The sequence below is a fragment of the Salvelinus alpinus genome, chromosome 27 (assembly GCF_045679555.1).
Source record: "Salvelinus alpinus chromosome 27, SLU_Salpinus.1, whole genome shotgun sequence".
Taxonomy (NCBI): domain Eukaryota; kingdom Metazoa; phylum Chordata; class Actinopteri; order Salmoniformes; family Salmonidae; genus Salvelinus; species Salvelinus alpinus.
Genome location: NC_092112.1, coordinates 43,004,634 through 43,021,179, shown reverse-complemented (window position 1 = coordinate 43,021,179; position 16,546 = coordinate 43,004,634). Strand labels below are relative to the sequence as shown.

At 41.1% G+C, this 16,546-nt stretch overlaps 1 protein-coding gene across 8 annotated transcripts in view; it reads left to right on the top strand.

The window, feature by feature from the left end:
- Positions 1–16,546, top strand: part of LOC139556632 (1-phosphatidylinositol 4,5-bisphosphate phosphodiesterase beta-4-like) — a 148,398-nt gene that overhangs the window by 39,172 nt on the left and 92,680 nt on the right. For 6 of the 8 annotated variants that reach the window (XR_011671153.1, XR_011671152.1, XM_071370832.1 and 3 more), the window contains one exon: positions 8,772–8,848. The exons of the other annotated variants lie outside the window; for them this stretch is intronic. The gene's annotated coding sequence lies outside the window, so the exon portion shown is untranslated. The remainder of the gene's footprint in view (positions 1–8,771; positions 8,849–16,546) is intronic. 8 annotated transcript variants of the gene reach the window in all.

Below are 16,546 nucleotides of genomic sequence, written 5' to 3'. Positions count from 1 at the left end.
AGTCCCTCCTGCAGCAAAGCACCCCCACAAATGATGCTGCCACCCCCGTGCTTCACGGTTGGGATGGTGTTCTTCCGCTTGCAAGCCTCCCCCTTTTTCCTCCAAACATAATGTTTGTCATTATGGCCAAGAGGTTCTATTTTTGTTTCAACATGTCCCCATGTGCAGTTGCAATCCGTAGTCTGGCTTTTTATGGCGGTTTTGGAGCAATTGCTTCTTCCTTGCTGAGCGGCCTTTCAGGTTATGTCGATATAGGACTCGTTTTACTGTGGATATAGATACTATTTTTTTCCTGAGGTCTTGGCTGATTTCTTTTGATTTTCCCATGATGTCAAGCAAAGATGCACTGAGTTTGAAGGTAGGCCCTGAAATACATCCACAGGTACACCTCCAATTGACTCAAACAATGTCAATTAGCCTATCAGAAGCTTCTAAAGCCATGACAATTTTCTGGAATTTTCCAAGCTGTTTAAAGGCACAGTCAACTTAGTGTATGTAAACTTCTGACCCACTGGAATTGTGATACAGTGAAATAATCTGTCTGTAAACAGTTGTTGGAAAAATGACGTGTCATTCAAAAAGTCCTAACCGACTTGCCAAAACTGTAGTTTGTTAATAAGAAATTTGTGGAGTGGTTGAAAAACGAGTTTTAATGACTCCAACCTAAGTGTATCTAAACTTCCGACTTCAACTGTATGTCAATCCAGCAAACCAGGAAACTAAAAGCAACTTTATAAACAATGTTTTGGTTAGATTCTAGCTTGTTAGCTACCTAGCTAAAGTTAAGTTAGCTGGCTAGCCAGTTCAAAAAATGACCATATTGTATAGCTGACAACGTCTTAACTTTAGCAAATTTTTATGAATTATTACAAGGAAAATAAACTCACAACAAGATCAATATTTACAAGTTAATGGCGAGCCAATTAGAGAAAATTGCTTAGGGTTGTGAGTGTGACGAAATAAAAGCAGGGGTTTCTACCAGAGAATTTTAGAACTTGGTATCTGGTAAATACATAATATATCAAATAAAATCAGTTTATCGTCACATGCACAGGATACCGAAGGTGTAAACGATACAGTGAAATACTTACTTGCATAGTGGAGTCTTTTGTTTAGACATGTAGCTAGTTAGCTCAACAATGTACTATAATCACAACTCATAACGTCACTACCCTGTATGAATCTGCAGGTTGGACCAGGTTCAATGTTAGCTAGCTGGCTAACATTAGTCTATAACTAGCAATGCAAATGGCTCTGAAATACAAAAAATATTACTACACAGATCATACACGTAATGTTAGCTAGCGAGCCAGATAACCGTACGCTTTGACTTGCAATGAAATCAACTTTCTGACAAAATTAGAAACGTATAATATCAGAAAAAAAGCTATCTAATCTCTCTTACCCGTATACATGGATGAACGCTTCTCCCCCTCTGCCATGGTTGCCCTTAGTTTGAAGATGTAATCCAGAGACAGGGGTTTTATACAACAGCCTTCTGTGTGTTCTCTTTTCGACTCCCTGCATATTTGCAATCAAATGCCAGAATCTTCTCCATCTCCTTAGCTATCATACTATGCTTGCACTGGGAATTCCACTGATTTCAAAACGCTTGTCCTCCAGGAAGTGGAGAGCAACACTTTTGCAGTTCTGCTCGGTGATATCTTTCAAAAATGCTCCGTTAGAAAGGATTACCACACATATTGACCCGCTCATGTTATAGACAGAAACGAGCTACATGGCAGACCAATCCGAACTCATCTCTCAGCATGTCCAGCCCATCCATTATCTCAGCCAATCATGTCTAGCGGGACGGTTCCTGACTTTTTTCGTGGCTAAACGAACTAGGCTCGTAAGTGAACCATTGTATTTTCAGATGGCATACACGTTTGTTATTAAGGCACATTAAAGTTTACATGCATTTCTGCCAAAAAGCACGTTTTGATAAAAAACACCCTGTTTACGTTCAAATGCCTTTCCTTTGAAGTAGTGACTCGCGATGTATGCCTAGTTTCCTGAAACGAGTCACATACACTACTAACAGAGAGGGTGTCTTTATTTTGTCCAGATTTATAAATCCAGAATTTAGAAATGCAGAATTTAGACTAATTGTAAAACTGTCAAAAAAACGCACCTGACATAATTCCTTGGAATGCAGCCCAACTCACTAATAGGTATTTTGACCAATCAGATCGTCTCTGAAAAAGAGCTGATGTGAAAAGATCTGATGTGATTGGTCAAACGACCAATTAGTGGAAAAAGTATCCGAATCCGATTGCCTGAGACGCTTGATATGGTCCGCCCCTGGATTATTTTTCATCATCTGAAAAGCAAAAGTGATCCTAGTGTGTAAATATGGGTCCAGAAGTATGCAGCATATAAAGAGGACGGATGAAGTGATTGTGAATAACCCAAATATCAGTCATTTCCTCTGTTGTTCTGAGAACCTTTTTAAAGTACTCAGAAATGCTGTTTTGTCAGCATTCGTGCAACATCAAAGAATTTTTTTTGTGCACCCTGATAGAAACATTATCTGAATGACAGCACAACTGTGCTTTGGTGTTTTGGGAACCTATTTCCTGTCATATCTGAACATTTTTTCACACAACCTAAAGTTTTTGTAACTTTTAAAAAACATAAAAAATGTGTTCTGGGAACGTTCTTGCAACATCAGATGACTATTTTTTGCATCCTAAAATAAACATTGTAGAATCATCATGGACAGTTGTTATGTTTTGGAAACATGCAGTGTCAAGAAAAAGTAAGTGAACCCTTTGGAATGACCTGGATTTCTGCATAAATTGGTCATCAAATTTGATCTGATCTTCATCTAAGTCACAATAATAGACAAACGTAGTGTACTTAAACTAATGAACAATTATTTTTCTTGTCTATATTGAATACGTAATTTAAACATTCACAGTGTAGGTTGGGAAAAGTATGTGAACCCCTAGGCTAATGACTCCTACAAAGCTAATTGCAGTCAGGAGTCAGCTAACCTGGAGTCCAATCAATGAGACGAGATTGGAGATGTTGGTTAGAGCTGTCTTGTCTCTGGAACATGTTAAGATCTCTGACGAGTCTACGATTCGTAAAACACTAAACAAGAATGGTGTTCATGTGAGGACACCACGGAAGAAGCCACTGCTGTCCAAAAAAAACATTTCTGCACGTCTGAAGTTTGCAAAAGTGCACCTGGATGTTCCACAGCGCTACTGGCAAAATATTCTGTGGACAGATGAAACTACAGTTGAGTTGTTTGGAAGGAACACACAACATTATGTGTGTACAAAAAAAGGCACAGCACAGCACACCAACATCAAAACCTCATCCCAACTGTAAAGTATGCATCATGGTTTGGAGCTGCCTCAGGGCCTGGGCAGCTTGCTATCATCGATGGAAAAATGAATTCCCAAACATTTTGCAGGAGAATGTTAGACTATCTGTCCGCCAATTGAAGCTCAACAGAAGTTGGGTGATGCAACAGGACAAAGACCCAAAATACAGAAGTATATAAACAACAGAATGGCTTCAACAGAAGAAAATATGCCTTCTGGAGTGGCCCAGTCAAGAGTCCTGACCTCAACCCGATTTGCAATGCTGTGGCATGACCTCAAGAGAACAGTTCACACCAGACATCCCAAGAATATTGCTGAACTGAAACAGTTTTGTAAAGAGGAATGGTCCAATATTCTTCCTGAACGCTGTGCAGGTCTGATCCGCAACTACAGAAAAAGTTTGGTTATTGCTTCCAAAGGAGGGTCAACCAGTTGTTAAATCCAAGGGTTCATATACTTTCCCACCCTGCAACTGTGAATGTTTACACGGTGTGTTCAATATGTTATCAGTTTAAGCAGACTGTGTTTGTCTATTGTTGTGACCTAGATGAAGATCAGATCAAATTTCTTGACCAATTTATGCAGAAATCCAGGTATTTCCGATGGATTCACATACTTTTTCTTGCCACTGTATCTTTTGTGGTGTCCCCGCAATGTTCTCACCAGACTGTTCCCACAACCTAGTGAAACATTCCGGGAACCTTTTTTAAAGAACATATTAAATGTGTTCTAGGAATGGTCTTGCGACATCAGGTCGAATTTTTAATTCAAACATTCTATAATCATCACCACGACAGGACAGTTTTTGTGTTATGACTTGCCATGACCTAACGGATGTTGTGGGAACATTCACATGACCAATTTTGGTTTGCTGGGTCTTTACTCTCTCTTTCCACCCTCTTTATCCCCCTCTCTCACCACCCCCTTGGCTTAGTGCCATGTTCCCACCAAAACACTCACTGTCTAACATAAATATTAGCCTATATATGTGACTTGCCTAGATTGCCTACCTTTTTTGGTGCCTGTCGGTTCAACTATCTGCTCTCCAACTGGAGAGGCCAGTGAAAGCCACTTCACTGAGGGGATCTGCTTGACGTATTTAACATCTAGCTGCCTAAAACTATATGCACGTGTAGTTGGTTTGATGGGCTGTGGAGGTGGACTGGTGATCAGCCTGAGAGTGGCAGAGAGGAGAGATGGAGAGAGGTGAAGTGAATTGCACACTGTTGAGGCAGAGAGGCCCATTGAACTGGAAACGATGAACTCTGGGATGCACTCTTTTCCATTCTTTGTCTGTCTCTCTCTCCCCATCCCCCTCTCTCTGTCCCTCTCTCTCGATTCAATTCAAAGGGCTTTGTTGGTATGGGAACATATGTTTACCATGCCAAAGCAAGTGTAATAAATAATTGTGAAATAAACAAGCAAAAATGAACAGTAAAACATTACGCTCACAAAAGTTTAAAAGGAATAGAAACCTTTCAAACGTCATATTATGTATATATACCGTGTTGTAATGATGTGAAAATAGTTCAAGCACAAAAGGGAAAATAAATAACCATAAATATGGGTTGTATTTACAATGGTGTTTGTTCTTCACTGGTTGCCCTTTTTTTTGTGGCAGCAGGTCACAAATGTTGCTGCTGTGATGGCACACTGTGGTATTTCACCTAATATGCAGTGCATTCGTAAAGTATTCAGACCCCTTGACTCTTCCCACATTTTGTTATGTTACAGCCTTATTCTAAAATTGATTAAATTGTTTTTTTACCCTCATCAACCTACACACAATACCCCATGATGACAAATTAAAACAGTGTATTCAGACCCTTTACTCAGTAAAGGGTCTCAAGTTTTCTTGGGTATGATGCTACAAGCTTTGCACACCTGTATTTGGGGAGTTTCTCCCATTCTTCTCTGCAGATCCTCTCAAGCTCTGTCAGGTTGTATGGGGAGCGTCGCTGCACAGCTATTTTCAGGTCTCTCCAGGGATGTTCGATCGGGTTCAAGTCCAGGCTCTGACGGGGCCACTCAAGGACATTCAAAAGACTTGTCCCAAAGTCACTCCTGCATTGACTTGGCTGTGTGCTTATGGTCGTTGTCCTGTTGGAAGGTGAACCTTCGTCCCAGTCTGAAGTCTGGAGCAGGTTTCATCAAGGATCTCTCTGTACTTTGCTCCGTCCGTCTTTCCCTCTCCTGACTAGTCTCCCAGTCCCTGCCGCTGAAAAACATCCCCACAGCATGATGCTGCCACCACCATGCCTCGCCGTAGGGATGGTGCCAGGTTTCTTCCAGACGTGACGCTTGGCATTCAGGCCAAAGAGTTCAATCTTGGTTTCATCAGACCAGTTACTGAGGAGTGGCATCCGTCTGGCCACCGTAAAAGCCTGATTGGTGGAGTGCTGCAGAGATGGTTGTCCTTCTGGAAGGTTCTCCCATCTCCACCGGGGATCTCTGGAGTTTTGTCAGAGTGACCATCTGGGTCTTGGTCCCTTCACTGACCAAGGCACTTCTCCCCTGACTGCTCAGTTAGGCCATGCGGCCAGCCCTAGGAGGAGTGTTGGTGGTTCCAAACTTCTTACATTTAAGAATGATGGAGGCCACTGTGTTCTTGGGGACCTTCAATGCTGCATAAATTGTTTGGTAACCTTCCCCAGATCTGTACCTAGACACAATCCTGTCTCGGAGCTCTACGGACAATTCCTTCGACCTCATGGCTCTGACATGTACTGTCAACTGTGGGACCTTATATAAACGTGTGTGTGTCTTTCCAAATCATGTCCAATCAATTGAATTTACCACAGGTGGACTCCAATCAAGTTGTAGAAACATCTCAAGGATGATCAATGGAAACAGGATGCCCCTGAGCTCAATTTCGAGTCTCATAGCAAAGGGTCTGAATACTTATGTAAATAAGGTATTTCTGTTTTTTTATTTGTAATACAATTGCAAAAATATCTAAAAACCTGTTTTCACTTTGTCATTATGGGGTATTGTGTGTGGATTGATGAGGAATTTATTAAATAACAATTCTAGAATAAGGCTGTAATGTAACAAAATGTTGAAAAAGGGAAGGGGTCTGAATACTTAATGAATGCATTGTATATGGGAATTTATGAAAATTGGATTTGTTTTAAAATTCTTTGTGGGTATGTGAGGGAAATATGAGTCTATAATATAGTCATACATTTGGCAGGAGGTTAGGAAGTGAAGCTCAGTTTCCACCTCATTTTGTGGGCAGTGTTCACATAGCCTGTCTTCTCTTGAGAGCCAGGTCTGCCTACGGTGGCCTCTCTCAATAGCAAGGCTATGCTCACCGAGTCTGTACATAGTCAAAGCTTTCCTTAATTTTGGTTCAGTCACAGTGGTCAGGTATTCTGCCACTGTGTACTCTCTGTTTAGGGCCAAATAGCATTCTAGTTTGCTCTGTTTTTGGTTAATTCTTTCCAATGTGTCAAATAATTATCTTTTTGTTTTCTCCTGATTTGGTGGGTCTAATTGTGTTGCAGTCCTGGGGCTCTGTGGGGTCTGTTTGCCCCAGGACCAGCTTGCTTAGGGGACTATTCTCTAGTTCAGTGGTTCCCAAACTTTTCATAGTCCCCGTGCCCCTTCAAACATTCAACCTCCAGCTGTGTACCCCCTCTAGCACCAGGGTCAGTGCACTCTCAAATGTTGTTTTTTGCCATCATTGTAAGCCTGCCACACACACACTATACGATACATTTATTAAACAAGAATGAGCGTGAGTTTTTGTCACAAGCCGGCTCGTGGGACGTGACAAAGAGCTTTTATAGAACCAGGGCACAAATAATAATATATTAATAATCAATAATTTTGCTCTTTATTTAACCATCTTACATATAACAGCTTATTTGTTCATTGAAAATTGTGATTAACTCACGACAGGTTAATGAGAAGGGTGTAGGCAGGGCACTGGAGGCAGGGCATGAAAGGGATAATGAATCCAGTTGTTTGTGTCGGGAAAAGTACCTGCATAATTGCGCACTCAACTCACTCAAGTGCTTCGCTATATCACATTTGACATTGTCCGTAAGCTTGAGTTCATTTGCACACAAAAAATCATACAATGATGGAAAGACCTGTGTGTTGTCCTTGTTAATGTAGACTTAGAAGAGCTTTAACTTCTTAATCATATCCTCAATTTTGTCCCGCACATTGAATATTGTTGCGGAGAAGCCCAGTAATCCTAGATTCAGATCATTCAGGCGAGAAAAAACATCACCCAGATAGGCCAGTCATGCAAGCAGTCAGACAAGTGAAAATGTATGGGTCGGTAAAGAAAATTTCAAGCTCGTCTCTACATTAAAAGAACTTGTCAATACTTTGCCCCTTGATAACCAGCGCACTTCTGTATGTTGTAAAAGCGTTACATGGTCGCTGCCCATATCATTGCATAATGTAGAAAATACACGACAGGGGCCTTGCTTTAACAAAGTTAACCATTTTCACTGTAGTGTCCAAAACATCTTTGAAGCTGTCAGGCATTCCCTTGGCAGCAAGAGCCTCTCGGTGGATGCTGCAGTGTTCCCAAGTGGCGTCGGGAGCAACTGCTTGCACGCACGTTACCACTCCACTATGTCTCCCTGTCATGGCTTTTGCACCATCAGTACAGATACAAACATCAGCAGCAGCTTCGTTTGGCTACATACGGACCGTTAGTGTAATTCCCGCGAGAGAGTAACGGTTAATGTGATTGGATGTTAATTGACTGGGCTACCTGTATTTGACATTGTGTTGTTATTTCTCTGAACACTAGATGGTTGAATTTTATTTTTGGCAGTGAAACGAGGCAATTTTATTATATATATATATATATATATATTTTAAGTTAATCACTTTTTTATTTGGCGTACCACCAACGGCATTGCGCGCACCTCTGGGGGTAGGGTTTGTTATGGAAGGTTTGGGAATCGGTTCCTACTTGTTGGTTGTAGAATTTATTGACTCTTTTCTGGATTTTGATAATTTGCGGGTATCGTCCTAATTCTGCTTTCTCTCTCTCTGTCTCTCTCTGTCCCCCCCCTCTCCCTCTGCTAATCGGCAGATATAGCACCAGTTTTGTGATTTTCCAGCTCATTTCCAGCAGCCATTCTTGGTTAGGGAACATGCATTACCAAACAGCTTGTTATTAAAAGTTTATTTTGCAGAAAGGCAGAGGGAGAGGTATGATGAAATTTTTTTAAATGCAGCAGCCCAAATGCATTGATGAGTGTTTGAGGATGTGTGAACTAAATGTCAACGCAGTGTTTTTTTCCCTGGAGGCATTCGAGCCATCCTCAATAATCAGACATGTTATTACTGTAACTACTAGCAGAATATCGCTGTCTTGTGAGTGGGAGAACATTCAGAAAATATAGCTATTTTCTTCCCTCTCTCTTTTTCTCTCTCTCTCTCTCACCATCTCTCTCTGTACAGAACGTGGTCCAGTGCTGTCCTCAGCTCTCCAGTGTGCTGCCCCCCTCTTCCCAGTTCACTGCCCCTCTGTCTGTCTGGTAAGAACTATACTATACCTTACTATAATATACTATACTACTACTCTACTTGATCCTACCATTCTACACTTGTCAGTTAATACTACAGCTATACTCTACTTACTACTACTACTCGACTCTACTCGGTCACATCACTACTACAGCTGTACTTGGGATGTGACAAATGGACAATTGTGCTTAACGTTTAAACAGCTTTTTTTTAATATAGTTAAACGATAAGAAAAATCATAACATTTACAATGGAGAATAATGGTCCTATTACGTGTGTATCACCTCTAGGACCAGGCAATGAAGTTCTATCTACTGCAACCCTTTACAGACAGAACGCAGCAACAGTAACATGTTGATAGCGACAACTGATAACTTTTCAGACAATTAAAAAAAAAGAAAAAAAAAGTGCTGCATCAGGTCTGTACCTTTTCAGACAGCAGAATTCTGCTCCGGCGTAAAATGTTCTGTATTTTTTCTCTGACATCAATAAATGTAGCTGATTGATGTGCTGCTGTGTTGTTTTTTAAATGGTATTCTACTAAATGTTTTGGTATGTCACGGTATTTAACAAACTTTAAAGTACTTTTTTAGGAGAGAGATGCCAGCGCACAGCAGCTCGAAATGATTAGATTGACATTTCTGGTTGCTTAGTGATGGATTTTAGTCCCGCTTCATAAGTGGCATTCCTTTGCAGACAAGTAAAGGTTTTGTGTCGGCATTTAAAAAAAACGTAGTATAGCCTACCCTAACAGACAAACAAACATACCGTAGCAAAGGCGCTTTCAAGGGGCCACATTCCATTTTGCCTGAAAAGCAAAATACATGTAGTCTACTGTAATTTCATGAGGCAAACATTATGTAACGAGTGCGCTGAGAGTCGGGAAGCAAGTTCAGGGAGTGAGTGTTTTAATAAATAAAAGAAACAGTGAACACGAAACACAAACAACGCACTGACATGAAAACAGAGTCAATAACACCTGAGGAAAGGACCAAGGGGAGTGACAGATATAGGGAAGATAATCAAGGATGTGGTGGAGTCCAGGTGATTGTCATGAGGCGCTGGGGTGCAAGACGATGGTGACAGGTGTGCGGGAAAATCAGCAGCCTGATGACCTGGAGGCCGGAGAGGGAGTATACATTACGTATTTGTAATTATATATGAAATACACGTTTGTTATTAAGGCACACGTTTGTTATTAAGGCACATGAAGGTTCACATGTTCCAGAAGGCATTTCTGCCCAAAAATGCATTTTGTAAAAAAAAATCTAATAACTCTCCTGTGAAGTAGTGCGCGACATACGCCTAGTTTCCTGAAACGAGTCACATTTTATTACTAACCCAAACACAGTGGGGAACAAGGGGCCTTCTACGTTTTCAGAGAAGGGCTAAGGATTTATAAAATAATGACTATAGTAATATAATAATGATAATTATATTACTATTTTAAATGATGTTCTGATTTTAATCTGTTCAGTTTTTTTTTGGAAAGGACAACGAGCCACACTGAAGAGAAAAAAATATTCAATCAGGATTTTTCTTTGCTGGTCTTTGGGGAGATACATCTAGTTAGCTAAGTCAGCCATTGGCTAAGCCATCATAAGCTAGATAAAGGCATCTTCCATTGAATTGTATTAGGGCAAAAAATTTGAATGATAGTGGAATCAACCAATCGCATTTTGATTTAATGGGTGGGAATGTTTTTACAAACAACTTATAGAAACTTCTGCCTTCTCAAAGGTCAACAGGTCACTGCGCGATAGCGAGCAGTAGTTTTCCCACGGTCTAGCTGGCTAGCTTTTGTTGTCGGCTAGTTTGGAGCGGCTGCAGCAGGTGTTATCAAAGAGGATGGTGTTGCTAATTTGTTAGCTTCTCCCTTTTCAAGAATAACTTTCAACAACAGTTAAATTTCAAATAATCCTCATCTGTTGAGCGAACTTGCTGTTGTTAGCCATCTTGTTGAAAATAACTTGTGTGTGTGTGAAATATTGCTGCATTTAAAGAGGAACTGACAGCATTTTCGCAACATGAGATCTTATTAAAATCTGTTAATATACACCCTCAGGAAGAATGACACTTTTAAAACATTTTCTGACAAGTGACCACTTAGATATGGTCATTTTCACGTTTTTATAAATTCTTATAATGTTTGGGAATGATGTACACTAAGGCATTTGTGAAAATTCTATAGCAATATAGAGTGGGAAAGTGGACATGTGTTCAGGAAAATAAAAGACACTGCTGTAAATAAAACCTTGCCCAGGACCAGAGTCTACACAGACCAGCCAATCAGAGCTACAATAGGCCTTTCTACAAACAAGCCATTTTGCCACTCGGGCCTGCCATCATTCACTTTGAACTAGACTGTGTAGAACTGGACGGTCAGTTGCAACAGCGTGACTTGAGATCATTATAACACATTCGCCAAAAGCCACTAAATACACCTGAATGGATTTCTGCAAATATGTAAACATCACGGTACATTTCGTAACTTTACAGTCCTATTGACCAAACAAACAAACATGAAAAGGTATGTTCTCTCTCCCTCAGTTATGTACATCAACAAGATCAACAACTAATGCTAGCCAGAGCAAGAAGAGCTAAAATCTAACGAAGGAAGATAAATCCTCTCAAACTATTTCAGCTCGTTGGCTGTAGGGTTGCAAAGGCTCGGAAACTTTCCATGGGAAGTTAAGCCTGGGAATTTGGGGAATTTTGCTTAAATTCATCAAAAAAGTTAGCTTATAACAGTGAACCTTTTTTGTGGGATACACAAGGCAATTCTTAGGTCTTGTGGCATATTTTGTTTAAACTATCCCCAATTCAATGGAATTGCAACCCTCTGCATGCACAGTGATTTCTTCCATCACATATGCAGTGCACTCTTCCATCACATGTTCAGCTGATTCTCAAGATATTGCACACTAATGAGATGCTATTGAGCTCACACTACTACACTGTCTGAGCCAAGGACTACATGCTTTCTGGTACGTTTTGATTACAATACTGGGTGGGGTGAATATATTTTATATGACATACATGATTTTTTGTTAACCTCTCTGGGATATGTGGGACGGTAGCGTCCCACCTGGCCAACATCCAGTGAAAATGCAGAGCGCCAAATTCAAATAAATTACTGTAAAAATTAAACTTTCATGAAATCACACAATAAATATACCAAATTAAAGCTACACTTGTTGTGAATCCAGCCAACGTGTCAGATTTCGAAAATGCTTTACGGTGAAAGCAAACAATGCTATTATCTGAGGATAGCACCCCAGCTAACAATCACAGACCATCATATTTCAACCATCACGGCAGAACGCAGAAATAAAGATATAATTCATGCCTTACCTTTGATGAGCTTCTTCTGTTGGCACTCCAATATGTCCCATAAACATCACAAATGGTCCTTTTGTTCGATTGAATTCCGTCGATATATCAAAAATGTCAATTTATTTGGCGCGTTTGATCCAGAAAAACACCGGTTCCAACTTGCACAACGTTACTACAAAATATCTCAAAAGTTACCTGTAAGCTTTGTCCAAACATTTCAAACTTCTTTTGTAATACAACTTTAGGTATTTTTTAACGTAAATAATCTATCAAATTGAAGACGGGATGATCTGTGTTCAATACCGGAGGAAAACAATGTGTAGCATGCTTTCTGGTCACGCGCCTCTAACAAACAGTACACTTCACTGGAGCCTCATTCTGAACATGGATACTTCTTCATTTCTCAAAGGAAAAACCTCAACCAATTTCTAAAGACTGTTGACATCCAGTGGAAGCGATAGGAACTGCAGGAAGGTCCCTTAGAAATCTGGATTCCCAATGAAAAGTCATTGAAAAGAGAGTGATCTCCCCAAAAAAATTCGGAATGTTTTTTTCTCTGGGTTTTGCCTGACATAAGTTCTGTTATAGTCACAGACATGATTTAAACAGTTTTAGAAACTTCAGAGTGTTTTCTATGCAAAACTAATAATAATATGCATATATTAGCATCTGGGACTGAGTAGGAGGCAGTTTACTCTGGACACGCTTTTCATCCAAACGTGAAAATGCTGCCCCCTATCCTAGAGAAGTTAACTAGTAAATAGTAGCCTACAGCAAAGTGTGTTTAAATCATCAACAATTTCTACGAGTTAGTTTTTGCTACCATGTGAGCCTACTAACTGAGGAGTGTTAATTCACCTGTATCTTACAAAGCAGTTGTTTAATGTAACTACTTAACTATTTTTCTGTACATGGAATTGTATTTGGTATTTTTTCCTAATCTTTACAGGAAAATGCCACGGGCACTATCTGATGTGTGGAGACATTTCACTGCAGCTAATGTAGAAGGAAAAGCTGTGTACATTTGCAAATACAAATCATATGTGAAGAATGCAACAAAGAATCAGAATCATCTGGCCAATTGCATAAATTTCCTTAAGCGATAACAACAAGCAACCTCTGACAAAAGTCCATTTACTTCTATTTGAGGTGAAAATGATGAATTAGACACCAGCTCATGGTCCTCCTGGAATCAGAAGTTTTTGTTGACTCAATGGAGGAACATAGTCAGAGAAATGCTGATGAATGTCTTGCTCGAGCTGTGTATGCAACTGGTTCACCTCTGATGCTCACAGGCAATGTGTATTGGAAGAGATTTCTGAATGTTCTTCACCCAGCATACACCCCTCTAACCAGACATGCTTTATCTACTCATTTGCTGGATGCAGAGTTCAAGTGAAGGTCAAGCAAATCATAGAGAAAGCAGACTGTATTGCAATCATCTCTGATGGGTGGTCGAATGTTCGTGGGCAAGGAATAATTAACTACATCATCTCCACCCCTCAACCAGTATTCTACAAGAGCACAGACAAGGGACAACAGACACACCGGTCTCTACATTGCAGATGAGCTGAATGCAGTCATCAATGACCTCGGACCACAGAAGGTATTTGCACTGGTGACAGACGATGCTGTGAACATGAAGGCTCCTTGGTCTAATGCGGAGGAGTCCTACCCTCACATCACACCCATTTGGCTGTGCTGCTCATGCATCGAATCTGCTCCTCAAGGACATCATGGCACTGAAAACAATGGATACACTCTACAAGAGATTCAAGGAAATGGTTAGGTATGTGAATGGTCATCAAGTTATAGCAGCAATCTACCTCATCAAGCAAAGTGAGAAGAATAAGAGCACCACATTGAAGCTGCCCAGCAACACCCGTTGGGGTGGTGTTGTCAATCATGTTTGACAGTCTCCTGCAGGGGAAGGAGTCTCTCCAAAAAATGGCCATATCACAGTCTGCCGATATGGACAGCCCCATCAAGAGGATCCTCCTGGATGATCTATTTTGGGAGAGAGTGGTAAGCAGCCTGAAACCTATCGCAGAAGCCATAGCACGGATTGAGGGAGACAATGCTATCCTGTTTGATGTTCAGGCTTCAGGCAGAAGTCTTCACGCTTTTTGATGTATTTCAGAACTGCAGTTTCCTCTGCTTGCAGATGTAAGAGAAGAAATCCGTACTGCCGTAACATTTCCGTAACACTTCACTGTTGCTCCAAGCAGAGGAAACTGCAGTATGAAATACATCATAAAGCGTGAAGACTTCTGCCTGAAGCCCATACACGCCGCTGCGTACATGTTGGACCCCAAGTATGCTGGCAAGGGCATCCTGTCTGGTGCAGAGATCAACAAGGCCTATGGTGTCATCACTACCGTGTCTCGCCACCTTGGCCTGGATGAGGGCAAGATTCTTGGCAGTCAGTGCTTTCCAAGCAAGGGCTTTGGGATGGAGATGCAATATAGCAAGATATATGCTAACTGGATAACAGTCGTTCAAGTACTTGGTAGCTAACCAAATGAGTCCTGCATCTATAGCTGTGTATAGCCAATGAAAAACAATATGAGGGGAAAAGTTAATAACTCACCCACACCTCCAATGGCATGGCGTCCTCCTAGCTAACGTTAGGCTCTGTATTTTTTGCTTGCTACAATAGATACGCTAGCCTATTAGCCACGTTATGAATGACTTGTGATCATTGCCCTTGTTAGTTTCATTGTATTGACATTCCCAGCCTTGGTTACATTTGTTTGTTTCTGTCCAGAATATTGAGTCATTGAAACTGAAACAGTGCATCCTGAATGGAGGCAGCAAACAATGTACCAGACCTACTGTGATTTACAACCTGATAGCAATATTTGTTGGACTGCCAAGAAATGTTTGGGTGAATTATGTAAATCATGCATTGAACTGCATCCATCTATTCTGCCAACAATGCCTTAGTGTACAGTCGTGGCCAAAAGTTTTGAGAATGACACAAATATTAATTTTCACAGTCTGCTGCGTCAGTTTGTATGATGGCAATTTGCAAATACTCCAGAATGTTATGAAGAGTGATCAGATGAATTGCAATTAATTGCAAAGTCCCAATTTGCCATGCAAATGAACTGAATCCCCCCAAAAACATTTCCACTGCATTTCAGCCCTGCCACAAAAGGACCAGCTGACATCATGTCAATGATTCTCTCATTAACACAGGTGTGAGTGTTGACGAGGACAAGGCTGGAGATATTCATGCTGATTGAGTTCGAATAACAGACTGGAAGCTTCAAAAGGACAATGGTGCTTGGAATCATTGTTCTTCCTCTGTCAATCATGGTTACCTGCAAGGAAACACGTGCCGTCATCATTGCTTTGCACAAAAAGGGCTTCACAGGCAAGGATATTGCTGCCAGTAAGATTGCGCCTATATCAACCATTTATCGGATCATCAAGAACTTCAAGGAGAGCGGTTCAATTGTTGTGAAGAAGCCTTCAGGGCGCCCAAGAAAGTCCAGCAAGCACCAGAACCGTCTCCTAAAGTTGATTCAGCTGCAGGATCGGGGCACCTCCAGTACAGAGCTTGCTCAGGAATGGCAGCAGGCAAGTATGAGTACATCTGCACACACAGTGAGGCGAAGACTTTTGGAGGATGGCCTGGTGTCAAGAAGGGCAGCAAAGAAGCCACTTCTCTCCAGGAAAAACATAATGGACAGACTGATATTCTGCAAAAGGTACAGGGATTGGACTGCTGAGGACTGGGGTAAAGTCATTTTCTCTGATGAATCCCCTTTCCGATTGTTTGGGGCATCTGGAAAAAAGCTTGTCCGGAGAAGACAAGGTGAGCGCTACCATCAGTCCTGTGTCATGCCCAACAGTAAAGCATCCTGAGACCATTCATGTGTGGGGTTGCTTCTCAGCCAAGGGAGTGGGCTCATTCACCATTTTGCCTAAGAAACACAGCCATGAATAAAGAATGGTACCAACACATCCTCCAAGAGCAACTTATCCCAACCATCCAGGAACAGTTTGGTGACGAACAATGCCTTTTCCAGCATGATGGAGCACCTTGCCACAAGGCAAAAGTGGCTCGGGGAACAAAACATCGATATTTTGGGTCCATGGCCAGGAAACTCCCTATACCTAAATCCCATTGAGAACTTGTGGTCAATCCTGAAGAGGCGGGTGGACAAACAAAAACCCACAAATTCTGACAAACTCCAAGCATTGATTATGCAAGAATGGGCTGCCATCAGTCAGGATGTGGCCCAGAAGTTAATTGACAGCATGCCAGGGTGGATTGTAGAGGTCTTGAAAAAGAAGGGTCAACACGGGAAATATTGACTCTTTGCATAAACTTCATGTAATTGTCAATAAAAGCCTTTTGACAC